This window comes from Diabrotica virgifera, chromosome 3, assembly GCF_917563875.1.
Source record: "Diabrotica virgifera virgifera chromosome 3, PGI_DIABVI_V3a".
Classification (NCBI taxonomy): Eukaryota; Metazoa; Arthropoda; class Insecta; order Coleoptera; family Chrysomelidae; genus Diabrotica; species Diabrotica virgifera.
In genome coordinates this window covers 257,357,916-257,373,207 of record NC_065445.1, presented here as the reverse complement: position 1 = coordinate 257,373,207, position 15,292 = coordinate 257,357,916, and the positions used below count along the sequence as shown (strand labels likewise).

General features: G+C 32.2%; 1 protein-coding gene across 5 annotated transcripts in view; it reads left to right on the top strand.

Annotated features, from left to right (window-relative positions):
* LOC114329669 (breast cancer anti-estrogen resistance protein 3 homolog) overlaps positions 1 to 15,292 on the top strand; it is a 288,951-nt gene that overhangs the window by 185,713 nt on the left and 87,946 nt on the right. The window lies entirely within an intron of this gene.

Sequence of the window (15,292 nt, the reverse complement as noted above, 5' to 3'; positions counted from 1 at the left end):
ACCGGTGAAGTACAGGTTTTATTGCAGTACGTGAAATGTAAGTATGTAGATAAAATAATAATAAAAATATCATACAAATTTGAGTTTTTAAGTGTAGAGAAATAAGGGCATTATTTAAGTATGTATGTATTATGTTTATATGGAATTGAGCTACAATAATTATTGTGGAGCCAAAATATGAATATAATACTTTGACCACCTATGCAACAAGAAAGCAGTTTCAGAAAAAATATTATTATAAAACTTTCCCTGCATTTCTCTGCTTTCGCCTTTATACGTTTTTCTTTTCAATTTCCTCTATCTAATGTTCTAATCCTCTTATGCATTCTGTGTATAGTGCTTTGTCATTTTAACTCTTTTGTATAGTGATGCTTAAGCTAAACTAAATATATTATAGTATACACGTAGAGATAGATAGATAGTAGATAGATATGTCAATAACAATAATAAGATATATACCAAAATGCGATTTTCCGGGATTTTTTCCGAAGCCAATGCCAAATTTGACTGAACTACATAGGTAAAATTAGTTCACTTTAATGAATTTTTTATGGCTCAGCTGCCTTTTGCCGCAAGATTTGCGAATAGCTCTTCGGCCGTTTTCGCAGAATTATCTCAACTGTAGGTTAATTTGTTAACTGTAATGGCCTGTTAAGTATTTTCAGTATGAAAGTCATTAAACAAATCGAATTTAAACAATGATTAGGATTAGACTAGCTGTCGTCAAGAAACACAAAGGAATAATGGAAAATATAAAGATAAATAATATAATTACACTTTTATATAAAAAAGGACTTTTTATAATATGTACCACGTTTTTATTATTTATAGAACACAAAATAAAATTATAAACTATTTTGTTGTTTCAATTCCTATGTCATGAAAGATTTTTGTAATCGATTTTAAACTCATATAAATCCAATAATATTTATTTTGGAGAATCTTTTATGTAAACAAATTAGCCTGTCAATTTTACATGTTCAGTAGCGGTTACAAATGAATAGAAAATTTTACATGACATATTGAGACAACTAGTAGCGCCATCTCTGGAGAAAAGTGGGAACTAATTTTACCATACAAAATTTAAAATGGCTTAAAATTTCAAATAAAACCATGCTTCCAAGTAAAAGCTGTTGAAGATTGCATTTTCACAGAGTTCTGAGCTATTCTGAAAATTTCAGATCTCTAGCTAGTCGGGAAGTATGTTTAAAATAGACTACAAGATTTTTCCCGGACAAAGTGACAAAAAGACAAAGAACAGGCGAAGTATATAAAAACGTAAAAAAAGGAACATTAATTATAGACAGATTTATTGGTTTTCTTTAATACTATGTGTGAAGGTCCACACCTGCCCACAGGATACAGGCTGGTTGGTTTAACTGGAAGCGAATGACCGGGGTTCTCTCTGATCTAAAAATCAGGGAAGGGTTAAAAGAAAAGATATACAAGAGTGTGGTGAGACCTGTGGTCTATAAAGAATATTCAGGAAAAGAAGATGGGAGGTAGCTGAACTGAAAATTTTACAGTGGATGCTGGGTAAGACTATAAGGAACAGGATCAGGAACGATTTAATTAGGGAAAGGGATGACTACAGTCTCAAAAAAAAATTCAAAAACAAAGACTGCAATAGTTTGGTCACGTTAGACGTAGAAATAAAAACTATGTGGGACGAAGGGTAGAGCTGTAGAAGTGTAAGGAGAGGTAGAGAAAACCGAGGAGAAGATGACAGACTGTGTGGCAACGGACTTGATAGAGAAAGGTTTAGGTGAAGAAAATACGATGGACAGGAATAAGTGGCGAGGAAGAGTAAGGAAAAGCGATCCCTGAAAAGGGAAAAGCTGAGGAAAGAAGAAAATGAAGGTCCACACTCGTTTATGGGTTTAAACGAATTTTTCGTACACGAATTCCATTACAAATATAAAATTAACATCACACACATGGAAATATGTTTGATTCAAGACGACACTACAACTTTCACTGAACTATATAGGTAAAATTACTTCTTTTTTATCGTACAGCTGTGTTTTGCCGCAAGATTTGGTTATATAGTACTTTTCAGAATTATAACGAAGTTAATTCTTCAGCGGTTATTTCCTTTCAAGTATATTAAGCATAAAAACTTATTAAAAAATCTAATTTCAAAAATTTGTGGGAATACAAATATATTACTGGTAATATAATATCGCTACCTTGGAAGAAGACTGTCGTATCCCAAAAAAAGTAAAAAAAAATGGACTATTTTAATGAGCAGATTGCAAACACTCTATAATTAAATGAAACGTTTACATTTGTATAACGGACTCCCCTTGTTGAGTAAACTAACTCGTCCATCAATTTCATGTATCGTGAAGATTTTTCAATTGACTATAGAGAAAAATTAATATAATGTCACTATCAAATCTTCGCTTCAAAAATAATTCCGCTAATGAAGTCATAATATGAATTTTTTTAATATTTTGATGGAAATCACAAATTCCTGCTGAAATTCCGAGATAAACCAACGACAGGAATAACAATATCCTGCAACAGTAGTATCTCATTTGCCTGCACTCATCAAGCAAAAGCGCTTTATAATACACGAATGCATTCTAAACAAAGCCAAGTCCAAATTACTCTAAAATCCGTGACGACTACTAAATACTGCTTTACTGCTTCAATGGCTTACTGCCTTTTAGTCCGTCGTTCATTTCGTTTCATTTCACTTGAAATTGTTTGTTAATGCTCTGGCTCTCGAAACGTCGTTCGACTTTAGAGAGCTTAACAAGTCACTTCAGACAGCCCTTAATCTTCCTACACTATAAACTGGAAGGGTTAGTACGGTCAAAGAGACAAAGTTAGGGATAACGAGGGACGTTTATATGTAACATAGTCTGTTGTGGCTGTGGCTTAGAGCGATGACATATCTGATGTACGTGCTTTCGAAAAAATAATACAGTCGGATTGTGTTTTGATGAATTGCCTCAGTTTTTGAAGACATTTCAGATTGGACATTCCTTGTAGAAAACCCTTTTAAATCGTTGTAAAACGTAAAAAACGTTTTTTTATACATGAGTGTTGTTAGACATGAAAATGTATGTTCATGAATTTTTTCAGATTTTTTAAAGTAAATGATCGCTCAAGGTTTTCGAAGAGGCCCCTGATGCCACCTAGGAAGCTAACAATTTGGCTAAAGGGGTTTTAAAATACATACTTTCGAGTACCCAATCCCAAATAAGAATCCAGCCGACTGCAGATTTTACCACTCTATCCCGTTATATCCTTTATGTTCAAGCTAAAAGCCCTCAAAATGGTCAACGGAGAATCCAAAGTAACCACTATACTACTATACCTTTGAGTAAGTAAAAAAATCCATATATCTTGGATCAAACAAAAAAATATATCTGTGGTCTTCTGAAACATCTGACAAATAAACACCAAATCTTGCAATAAAGCTCAACATTTACAAGACTTTAATAAGACCGGTTTCGATATATGAGCCTGAAACGTTAACTTTATCCAAAAAGAACGAGAGACTACTTGGTATCTTTGAAACAAAAGTAAAAAAATTCCTATATCTTGGATCGCTAAATCGCTAGTAAACAACAAATACGACAAACAGCGAAGTAAACAAGACGAGCACAGCAAACAAAACAAACAAAACTATCCGTGGTGTTCAGAAACATCTGAGAAATAAACACCTAAATCTTGCAATAAAGCTCAACATTTACAAGACCTTAATTAGACCGGTTTCGATATATGAGCCTGAAACATTAACTGTATCCAAAAAGGACGAGAGACTACTTGGTATCTTTAAAACAAAAATACGTCGAAAGTTTGGGGCCGTAAAGAAAATAGGCTATGGGGTCGAAAATGAATAACTTTGAATTATACTAGACATTACTGAGGATCGTGATTTCTTCCCATATTCCTAACAAAGTTTCTCCATTGGTCTCTATCTTCAGCTGCTCTAAGAGCTTCGCAGAATGAGTTTCCAGCTGAATTCTTTATTTGGACGGACCATCTAGTTGGTGATCGCCCTCTTGATCTTCTCCCCGGAACGTTTCCAAAAACAATTAATCTCTCCAAACTGTCGCGTCGTCACCTCTGCGAACTACGTGACCAAAGAATTGCAGTATTCGTTGCAGATATATTGTGGACAGCCTTTTGTGGACAGGCTAAGATGGACTGGCCATATTTCTAGGATGTCAGATAATGAGTATACGAAGAGAATTTGGTATACTCTCTTGTAATAAATAATGTATCCCATCTTTCCATTCATTATAAGTTGTAACAAGCTATATTTGTATCAACGTTAAGTGTCTCATAAAATGTGTTGTTTTCCCTTGAGAAAAATAAATGTGAGTGTAAGGAAAGGCTACATACTGTTTCAAGTACGAGTATATCCCAGATTATATCCACAATTACTACTGTCAAACAAAGCTTTTAGTGACTAATTGATATTTTTTCTACCTCAAATTCGCTCTAGCACTCAAACAATTTTTATCATCTCTGTTTTCGGTTTTCGAGTTGTCGAATGCCGACCAATTTTCCGCCTTTTGAAGCAGGTTGCTGAAAGCGAAGATAAGTTTTTAACTATAGTAATTACTCTGTGATTAATTCAATGGCACTTCCAGAATCAAATCTGGGACAGCAAAAACTTTTCCAATTAATTGAGGATGAAGACCACTCATCAGATCCTCCTATGTCTTGTTCACAATTTTCTCGAGCACGAGGCTTACGGGAGACAACGCCGTACGGGACGGTTTTTATCGGGATCGTATCAAAAATTTACTATAATTTAATAACTTCTAGAACATTGCTTTATTACAAGAAAAAAAGCTTTAAAATAATTCTAACAATAAAACACTGAAAACGTTTGTTTTCTATACTTTCACAAAATTTATTATAACTATGTGACTACAGCTGTTTCGGCAGAGTGCCTTTCACAAGTGATTTAGTTTACTATGGGTTTGCCCTTTTAAAGTCTTTAACTGAAGAGGTTGAGGAGTGGGGAGCTGTTTGTCTCGAGTTGGTCATTCAGAATTATATCTGTATTTTTTAAATGAAGTAAAGAAACACAGACTTACTCACAATCATTTAATAATACTTCGACGACCGGTTTCGATCTCTACAATATTCAGATCATCTTCAGGTCGGCGTTACAAGTAGTTAAATGCTACAATTAAAGAAAGCCAGAGTTAGAACATTGTCTGCTTGTATCAAAATGCAAATAGAAAGCCCAAAAATTTTGAAAAGTATGTAACTGTTGACACTTCAGAACAATAAACTGGTACATACGTATGCATACATATGAGAAACAGGTACTCATAAGCACGCATACGCACATAGATGCATGCGGTTTATGACTATTTGTTAAATTAAGTTAAATTTTAAATTATTAAAAATTTACTAAAAAACTAAAAAACTATATAATTTTGATCCACTTACATGCCGTTACAAGGGATACTTTGTAAGTTCATCGATGACATATTTAACCGTCCAGATTATGGTAATAGGATAGCTAGGTGAGGGACTGGGTAAGCGGACATGCTTCGTAGTTCAAAACACAGTGAATTGGAATGGATCCTGAAGATGTGTGATGTGAAACAGAGACTCTGTTTCACATCACACATCTGCCTTCAGGATCCATTCCAATTCACTGTTTTATTGCAAAATAAGTTTTATTGATTAGGTAACTAGAAAAATGCATAATTTTAACTTAACAACAAGTGTTACATCTGTACCCGTTCAAGGTACAATTGTAACACATAAAGGGGACAAATGTAACAATGTCAAAATCATGGAATTTTATCCAACTTATTCTCAAAATAAATATTTATAAACAGGTGTCTTGTAAACCAATAAAGAATTAAATATTATATAAAGACCTACTTACTACTACTTGAAATAAAATTAAACATATAAATCAAAAATGTTTTCCAAAACAGACACACACTTTTATAATATAATATGTATCTACATATAGATTATTAATAAATATATTTATGTATATATTTATTAAAATATACACACAGTAGTAGTAAGGACGGCGAGAGACGGTTCCCCAATAGGAAGACGATCAGTGGGAAGACCACGAAAAATATGGAATGACAACTTACTGGAGGCACATTGAAAAACAGACAGAATAATGTCTATATAAAAAAAGAAGAAGAAGAAGAAGAAATATACACACACATACATAGTGATATGCACTATATAATGTATACAGTCCGTCTAATTTACTTACCGTTGCACGTCATTATCTACGTTATAGATCTAAGTTGACATTGTTGCCCAATTACAAAAAATTCTTGAATTAAAAAAAAACTAAGTTTTCAATCTAATAGCACATAAAACAACATACAAAAATGTTATCCTACATCTTACCAGACTGAAAACTTTCCCTCATCTTCCTTGGTCTCAGCATCCGTTATGGCTTGCAAATTGTAGAAGCCTCGGAGGTGTTACCAGAGAAGGTTCCCATTGTTTTCAGTCTGGTAGGATGTAGGATAACATTTTTGGATGTTGTTTTATGTGCTATTAAAGAGGTTCTCGATCTTTGGTACATGTACCACTGGTGGTACATATCATTATTGGCGGTGGTACACAAACCACAGAAAAAATTAAAATACTAGTACATACTTAGTAAGTATTGATAATACAATTTAAAAATATAGGTGGTACCAAAAATAATAAAAATAACTGTAGGTGGTACATCACTCAAAAAGGTTGAGAACCGCTGTGCTATTAGATTGAAAACTTAGTTTTTTGCTAACAGTTGCCGCTAGGGCATCCGTGCCATTTCGTTCATTGTACTCCGTGACCGTGTTCACTGCAATCAGAGAGAGCAGCATATGTGCCTCCTGATGAGAGACTAATAAGTTTCGAAACCGGTAGAGGTGCTTGCTGCACTCTCTGATTGAACTGGAATAATGATGCGGCTGTAGTTTCGTGTTGCAACGAAATTGAAAATGGTTATTCATTTTTGGTTCTTGAATTCATTTTAAATCAAATACGTCACACAATTTTTGCGAAAGTGGATTATACAGCAAAACAAATTAATATTCAATGTAAATAAATAAAAACTTTAGAAATAGAAAACAAGATTATAACAAGTTATAATCTTACATTAAAGTACATAATAAAAACAGTAAATATAATGAAACAAATACTTATAGTAAAGAATATAAACAAATATGAAGTGTCGTCACCGCAACTGTCAAATAAATGTTACCAATTTATGCCAAAATATCACCTTAGTTCGATTATAGCCCCGCGCACTCTAATAAAAAACATGTAATCGTATTTATTTTCCTTTCATTTTGTCAGAGGCGCTGATGTCAGCATTGTGATTGGTGGAACATGACTTTTGACAAATCCTGCGCTATATGTGAATCTGTGTTCAGTGTTCGTGTTCATTCGTTCGTTGTCGTTCAGTTATTTTATATGGTCGGTTATGTGATGTGTTTGTGTCACCATAAAAAGCTGATATTCAGTCGTGTTTTTTGATATTTTTGTTATTTTGTAATCGAGTACCTTTTTAAAGGTAAGTTTTTCTGATTGTAAGGTAGAGATTTTCTGATTGTAGGTAATGTTTATCCAACAGTTTTAAAATACACATTTTATTTCGCGTTTTGTTGTTAGGTCTAATGGCTCCCATCAGGTGTTGTGTGCAGACGGTGGAAAAATTCAACGAGTAAACATATATTTAATCCAAATTAAATACTCATATTTCTATCTAAAATGTCACATTATTGTATAAATAAATAATTAAGAAACAAAAGTTGTTTGTGTTGTACCTTTATTGTCCACTTCAATAAAATATTAAATATTGGAAGTACCGTATGGAGGCTATGATGTACCTAGCATGGAGGCTAGATTACGTCACTCTTCCTATCCAATCAACAACAAGAACGTTTAAAATTTCACACCTATCATGTCGAAGCTACAGACCACTTATGTGGAGGCCAGATTTGTAGTACCCTTCCATTTAACCAGGTGCTGAGATGGCGCTGAAATACGTGACATATTTTTTAAAGAGTAAGATCGCATTCTACCAAATCACACAACACTTTTTTCTATGGTGTATTCCGAACAAATGTGCTTCATACAAACGCAATATATTGACAATTTTTAATATGACTCAATTATTATGCCACCCTTTCTAAACAATAACTCTAAATCTAAATAACAATGAAAACTTTTAGAGCGATTATCCAAAAAATACAAAATTTAATTAATTTTGCTTGCCAGGCGTAAAAACCAATATTTTCGTCTAACAACGTAACCCCCTCACTTAACATCGCCAAACTACGGTCAACATTACACCACTAAATGCTTTCTCACATGCAGCGCTGCCAGCTCTAGTCGACCAGAAACAAGACGTTTAGAAGCAATGTTACATTTGTACCGCATTACAATTATTGTACCCGCTCTCCCCTACTATATTTTTTTTTAATACTGAAAACTATAATACTAATGAATACTAATGAAACTTCAGCCTCGCAACTTTAGTGAAAGAACTCGGATAAAAGCAATGTCCAGCAATGTATTAATATGGGTCGAAAAAGATGAAGGTTGATAATATAACAATGAAAACTTTGCTCTAAAGATAAAACAGTCTCCTTACATAAAGGCAAAGTTTTTCCGTCAAGCAAAAGCGAAGTTTCTCCAATTTTGTGTCATGTTTTTATTACTCTTCTATACATTATTATTTTTATAGATTGTTTTAATAAATCTCCTTGTCCCTAAGAATTTAAATAAATCTCCTTGTCCCTTTTCCACACACCACACCAATGGCTCAATAATACTCTCCAAACAATATTTTTATCCCGGAACCATAAAGTAGAGAAAATAATGCTCTTCGGTTAACCGATTCCATCTTCAACTCATAAACTTTTACGATATGAGAAAGTTTGAAGGCTTTTTAATATTAGGGAAACTTCTCTAAGGAGTGTAATAAGCGATGCGGCAACTTCCAGAAATTAATGCGCCTTTTCCGACGACGTTCTACCAAAGAAGATGAATTTTTATTGAATGTAATGACAATAGCATTAAGCCAATAAAAATTAACGATGTGTTTTCTGGATGTCTACTATAAAACAACGGAAGTAAAAATGGTTTGGGGTCAAACCAAAAAACAATGATATGGACGGTTCGGAAGCCATCCAGTTTTAGTGGCTGTTAAACGTATTCAACCAAAGACAGTTTTATTATACATGAGAGCGATTTTTAGCGAAGTTTACTTTATGGGGGTGATTCTTTTGGCATTTGTAAGAGCGGTTTCTTTTCTCACAATGTGACCCAAATATTCTAAGTTTCTAGAGTTTCTATCTTACTGTGTATATTATTTTCTTTAATTTTCTTTAAGCTTTTGACGTATCCTGGTGTTTGATACTGATAATAACTAATGTGTCGAAAGGCTGACATCAAAGTCAAATTTCAAAAGTTCCCAAAACACCAAAAGTAAATATAACAGATGATGACAGAAAACAAATAGAACATTAGTCCAGGGCGCATCTGTTTTGAGATGGACGTTGAGAGGTGACTCAAATTTTTTTGCAGAAATTGCTTGAAAATAACTCAAATAATAATATTTGAGTTATCCTCCCACTCAAAATGGTCCGGTACATTGTTTAAATAATCAAAATGTCAAAATATGAAGGAAAAATTAGATTTTTTTATTGGTTTTTCGATTATAACTTTAAAACTATTCATTTCTGAGAAAAGTTGTACTAACATAAAAGTTGCGTAATTAAATTTCCTACAATACAAAATTGGTTAAAAATTTAAAAAATAGTCACCCTTGTTGCAAAATAGCAATAATTGCGAAAAAAAACATACAAAAACAAGTATTCGCATTTTACGTTTTTCAACCATTTATGTTACACTTAAAACCTTCATATTTTACCCAAAAAACTTTATGATATAGTAAAACAACACTGTAAATTTCATCAAGATCGGTTTAATAGATTTTGCAAAATAAATTTTGCAATCCAGCTTTCGAAAAAAAATCTTTTTTTTAAATGTTGCACGACTGAAAATAAAGCAGATATCAAGTTGATTTTTTTTTGCTTATAGAAGTGTACTGTACCTTTTATTTGCAATTTGCAAAATTAAAATCAATTAATTACCACGGCGTCAGGAATTTTTTTAAATAAACATTAATTTTTGGTGCTACGCGCAGGACAGCGGTGTTAAATTCACACAAGTTGATTTCCACCGAAATTTCTTCCAATATTTATCTAATATATTATTTTGTTACTCTATATTTTGTTGTATTTCAATATTTTAATTCCACAAAAATCAAACTAATTTTATTATTGTTTGTGAAATATTGTTCAAACAATTGCATATGTTTAAAAATAATAAACTTTTATTCTCTAAGTTAAAATATATGAACAAAGAAATTTTTTGCTAAAAATAGTGTTATTTCAAAGGATTATGTGTTTTTATTTTGCAATAAACAAATTTATTTATATATCGAAATGTAATAAAAATTAAAATGTATCAATCATTATCAAAGGTCATTGGAATGCCTAATCAGAGCAAACTATACGCTGTCCTGCGCGTAGCACCAATAATTAATGTTTATTTAAAAAAAAATCCTGATGCCGTGGTAGTTAATATATTTTAATTTTGCAAATTGCAGATGACAGATACAGTACACTTCTATACGCAAAAAAAATTTCAACTTGATATCTGCTTTATTTTCAGTCCTGTAACATTTTGAAAAAATGAATTTTTTTTGCGACAGCTGGATTGCCAAATTTATTTTGCAAAATCTATTAATAGTCCGTTCTTTGACGGTAAAATATTGCAAAATCTCTAAATTTTAAAGAACCGCTTGGATTGACATGAAATTTGGCATACACATAGCTAACAAGTCAAAGAAAAAAAGTGATATTGTGCCGATATGTGCTTTTGCCCTGGGGGTGGTTTTCACCCCCTCTTGGGGGTGAAAAAATATTCGTCTAAAGAAAGTCAGGAAATGGATAAACTGGCTGATTTTAAGTAACTTTTGTTCTATAGAGTTTTTTCACTAAGTCAATACTTTTCGAGTTATTTGGCAGTGAATATGTTCATTTTTTCAACAAAATAACCACGCTTTTAGACGGTTTTTCGCAAATAACTAAAATAGTAAGTATTTTGTCGAAAAAACGTTCTTAACAAAAATATAGCCTGTAAAATTTTTTAAAAAATGGTGAATATATCACGTCTCTACACCTAGTAGAAGCAGAGTTATAGCTAATAAAAAATAGATTTATATTCGTCAAATTCCAAATGGAATACTTTAACGTGAAATAACCAAAAATGAAGCACATTTCGGGGAAAACTCATTACAACTTATTTAAAGTGTTTAAAATAAGCTTTATTTTTGTTTTATAAAATAAATTTCTAGCATCAAAATTAAACAAGTTACGCTCAAAATAAAGTTAGTCCCTTTTGGTTTTGGTAAAAAAATCGAGAAAATCACCCCCTAATTAGTATCTTAAATGAACTTAATCGTTACGACTTCACAAGTTTCTTATATAGCTCTATAGAACAAAAGTTACTTAAAATTAGTCAGTTTACCCATTTCCGGACTTATTTTGGACATATATTTTTTCACCCCCAATAGGGGGTGAAAGTCACCCCCAGGGTAAAAGCACACATCGGCACAATATCATTTTTTTTTCTTTGACATGTAAGCTATACGTATGCCAAATTTCATGTCAATCCAAGCGGTTCTTTAAAATTTAGAGCAAAAACCGTGAAAGAATGGACTATAAACCGATCTTAATGAAATATGGTTGAAAAACGTAAAATGCGAATACTTGTTTTTCTATGGTTTTTTCGCAATTATTGGTATTTTGCGACAAGGGTGACTATTTTTTAAATTTCTAACCAATTTTATATTGTAGGAAATTTAATTACGCAACTTTTATGTCAGTACAAATTTTCTCGGAAATGAATACTTTTAAAGTTATAATCAAAAAACGAAGAAAAAAATCGAATTTTTCCTTCATTTCTTGACATTTTGATTATTTAAACAATGTTCCGAACCTTTTTGAGAGCGAGGATAACTCAAATATTGTTATTTGAGTTATTTTCAAGCAATTTCTGTAAGAAAATTTGAGTCACCTATCAACATCCAAATATGCTAATATTTTTACAGATGCGCCCTGGTCTAATCTAAATAACCAGCTTAGTACAATAATAATGAAGAAAATGGTGTAGAACACTACACCTTTCCGGCAGTCCAATGATACATCTTACTCGCACTCACATTGATGGCCGCCTCAATACGCTCGTAGCCGTTCATTGTTAATAATTTAAAATAACAACGTAGTAATAAATTAATGACACAAATCTTCAGGATCATGTAGGAGGCCTTTAAACTTTGATTTAGTCACTTTTTGACTTGATAATTGACTCATAATAATAATTTTTAACTGAGTTATTAAGTCTTGAAAATGACTATTTTCACATTTTTTAAATTTTAAATCGCATATAACTTGACAAATATCAATTTTAGAGAAAAATCACAAGATACCTTTTTTGCTTATAATGAGCCAAAGAATCTAAAAACAATTTGTCCGAAGTAAAAATTTAACTTTTTGAATTTGTTTAAAAAAAATTTTTAAACAATTTTCCAACCGCGGCACCTCCCGGCACCCTGTGGATTTGTTATAAGGACCTATTTTTTAGTAAGTTCGTGCAAAAAAAACCAATCGGAATAATATTTACCTAACGGTGGCGACGATACAGTCTGCTCTATTAAGCTTCTTTGCAAAGTGTAGTCATCCAGATCTCTTTCGCCGTTATAATTTTTTTACGAATTTTGTTGTATATATTTCAGTACCCTAATTTGTCTTACACTACATTATTTCATCTCTAATATCTCTTCTGTCATTGGCTTATTCTTCGTAGTTGTTTTATTTTGGAGAAGAAAAGTGGTGTTCACATCATTAAATGATTCTTTTATGGTGGTCCATGACTTTTCAATATCATGCACAGCTGCCGTATCAGAAAACTTAATGTATATTTCTACTGTAAAGGTTGGCTTTGTATCGTTATTTTTTAGTTTTTTAATGTTTAATGATGCCTTGATAATGATGAAGCAATAAATAAACAAAATGCATGGCATTGAGAACATTACAAAATATTTCAAGTTTATATTTTTGTTCTAATGGAATACCCAGTATAAATTTTTCTCTTTTAAAAATATCTATCTAGACGAGAAACTAATTTAAGTTAATTAATGAAAATGTCCATTACTATACAACACTAACGTAATTTTCATACAATCGCCAGTTCCAAATTATTCTGCATGAATATACACGTTGTTTTTTCAATTAGTTCCTGTAACAGGTTCGCATATTAGGTAACAAAATTCGTTCATTAATAGCTTGTATTTGTTTATTAACTAACAGCTAACCATTTACTAATTAAAGGTCGCTTTGTGCATGTCAGAAAATAATAAAAAAGTTTATAAACGTGAAAAATGGACATTCGTAAATTACCCGTATAATTTAGTTTAATTTTAGTTAGATATTTCTTTATGTCCGGGGCATGTTTTTACAAAAATTAATCCCGAATGCCCTGATGACGACTTAAATTATTAATACTTCTGTTTTCATATTGTGGTTTCTGGCCTCATAGCACATAGCGAGCTTTTTTCATTTTCTTTTTGGGATAGCGATCCGCGTCTTGAAATTAAACTACTTTTATTTCAGAATTCAATATTTCGTTAAATGTTTATTTTTTCCACTTCTTTAGGAATTACTAAAAAATTAAATTACAATTAGGTACAAAATATTACATACAATAAGATTTACACTCATGAAATGTTATAAATTTGGGAAACTAATTTTGTCAGCGGCAACTCACATCGACGTTCTTACACCACCAGCTCTGACGCGAGACTAATTGACTAATATGATTATTGTTTCGGTCTTTTATCTTCCCCATGTGCTCTTAAACTCAACTAGTCTTATTATAGAAACGAGATTTTTTTGTTTCTCAGAATTTTAAAATAATACAGTAGATATATTTCACTTGTATCTGGCTTGTATCTATCTTATAATTGATTGGATTTTTGTTTTTATTGATGTGGTACATTTCGAGAAATAATCTTTTTTTATAAATTAAATGCGGTGCCTGTTATGTCATAATGGTGTGCTACTGCATAGGCAATTTTTTCTGTTTTACAGTCACTTTTGTTCTGCGTAATCCTTTGTTAACTACTGTGATGTTTGCCCTATATACTACCCATCGCATTCGAGACAAGAAAGTTGGTAGATGAGGTAACCCTTATTTAGAATCGGTGTCTGATCTGTAAGCTTTGAGAACAAGCTGTAACTAGTTATGCTGTTGTACTTAGCTATTTTGATTTTCGGAATTTCACTCAACAACTTAATTATATTGTCGGTTAAGAGGGTAGGCGCAAAATTTCGGCTACAATGCTTTTTAAATGCATTTTTCTTCAAATCCAGAGAAAACTAAGTACAATTATTTGAAAAATGTAAACGCAGAATGAAATATTACGTTATTACAGAAGGCCGAAAGTCCGGAGTCAGTTGGTTTATGATAAATAATTTTATTCTCTGATGTTTTTATCAAGAAGGGAACACTTTGTTCTTTCTCAACCTCAACGGTGAATTGTAGTTGTCTGTGAAATCCATTGAAGATGTCCAGTGTAGTTTGAATACTGTCATCTGGGATCGCACTTATCACATCTTCCGCATACTTATATATGAAAAGTAACTTGAACGGTACTTGTGAAATTACTATATTGAATAGATGATCTAATACTATGTTGGCCAGAATGGGGTAATCGGAGAGCCCATGGGAGTGCCATATATTTGTGAGTAAAAAATTCATCCAAAGGAAAAGCACAAATTAGAACAAAAAGTAAAAGTCGATACGCTTGAAGAAATTATTTTTACATAGTGTGGTATTTGGTTCTACTAAGGACCAATTTTGTTTTAAAATTTTTATGATTAGATTGAGAGGAATGTTCGTGAAAAGCGATACCGCATCTAGGAATATAAGTACATATGTTGGAGGGATTGTTACAATCCTGATTTTTTCAACAAACGTAAATGTATCTTATATACATTATAGTTAGTTTGATCTTCAAAAGTCACAGTTTGGATGTTAGCCAAGTATTTGGAGAGGTTTTAAGTGGTGGAGATCATTGAGCTGGTGATAAGGCAAAGAGAAATATTACTTTGGTGAACATATTAACGCAAATTTGATGCTACAGGCTTGAATTGGTTACGGAGGCTTACTTACTAATACATATATTAAATATGTAGCAGTTTATATT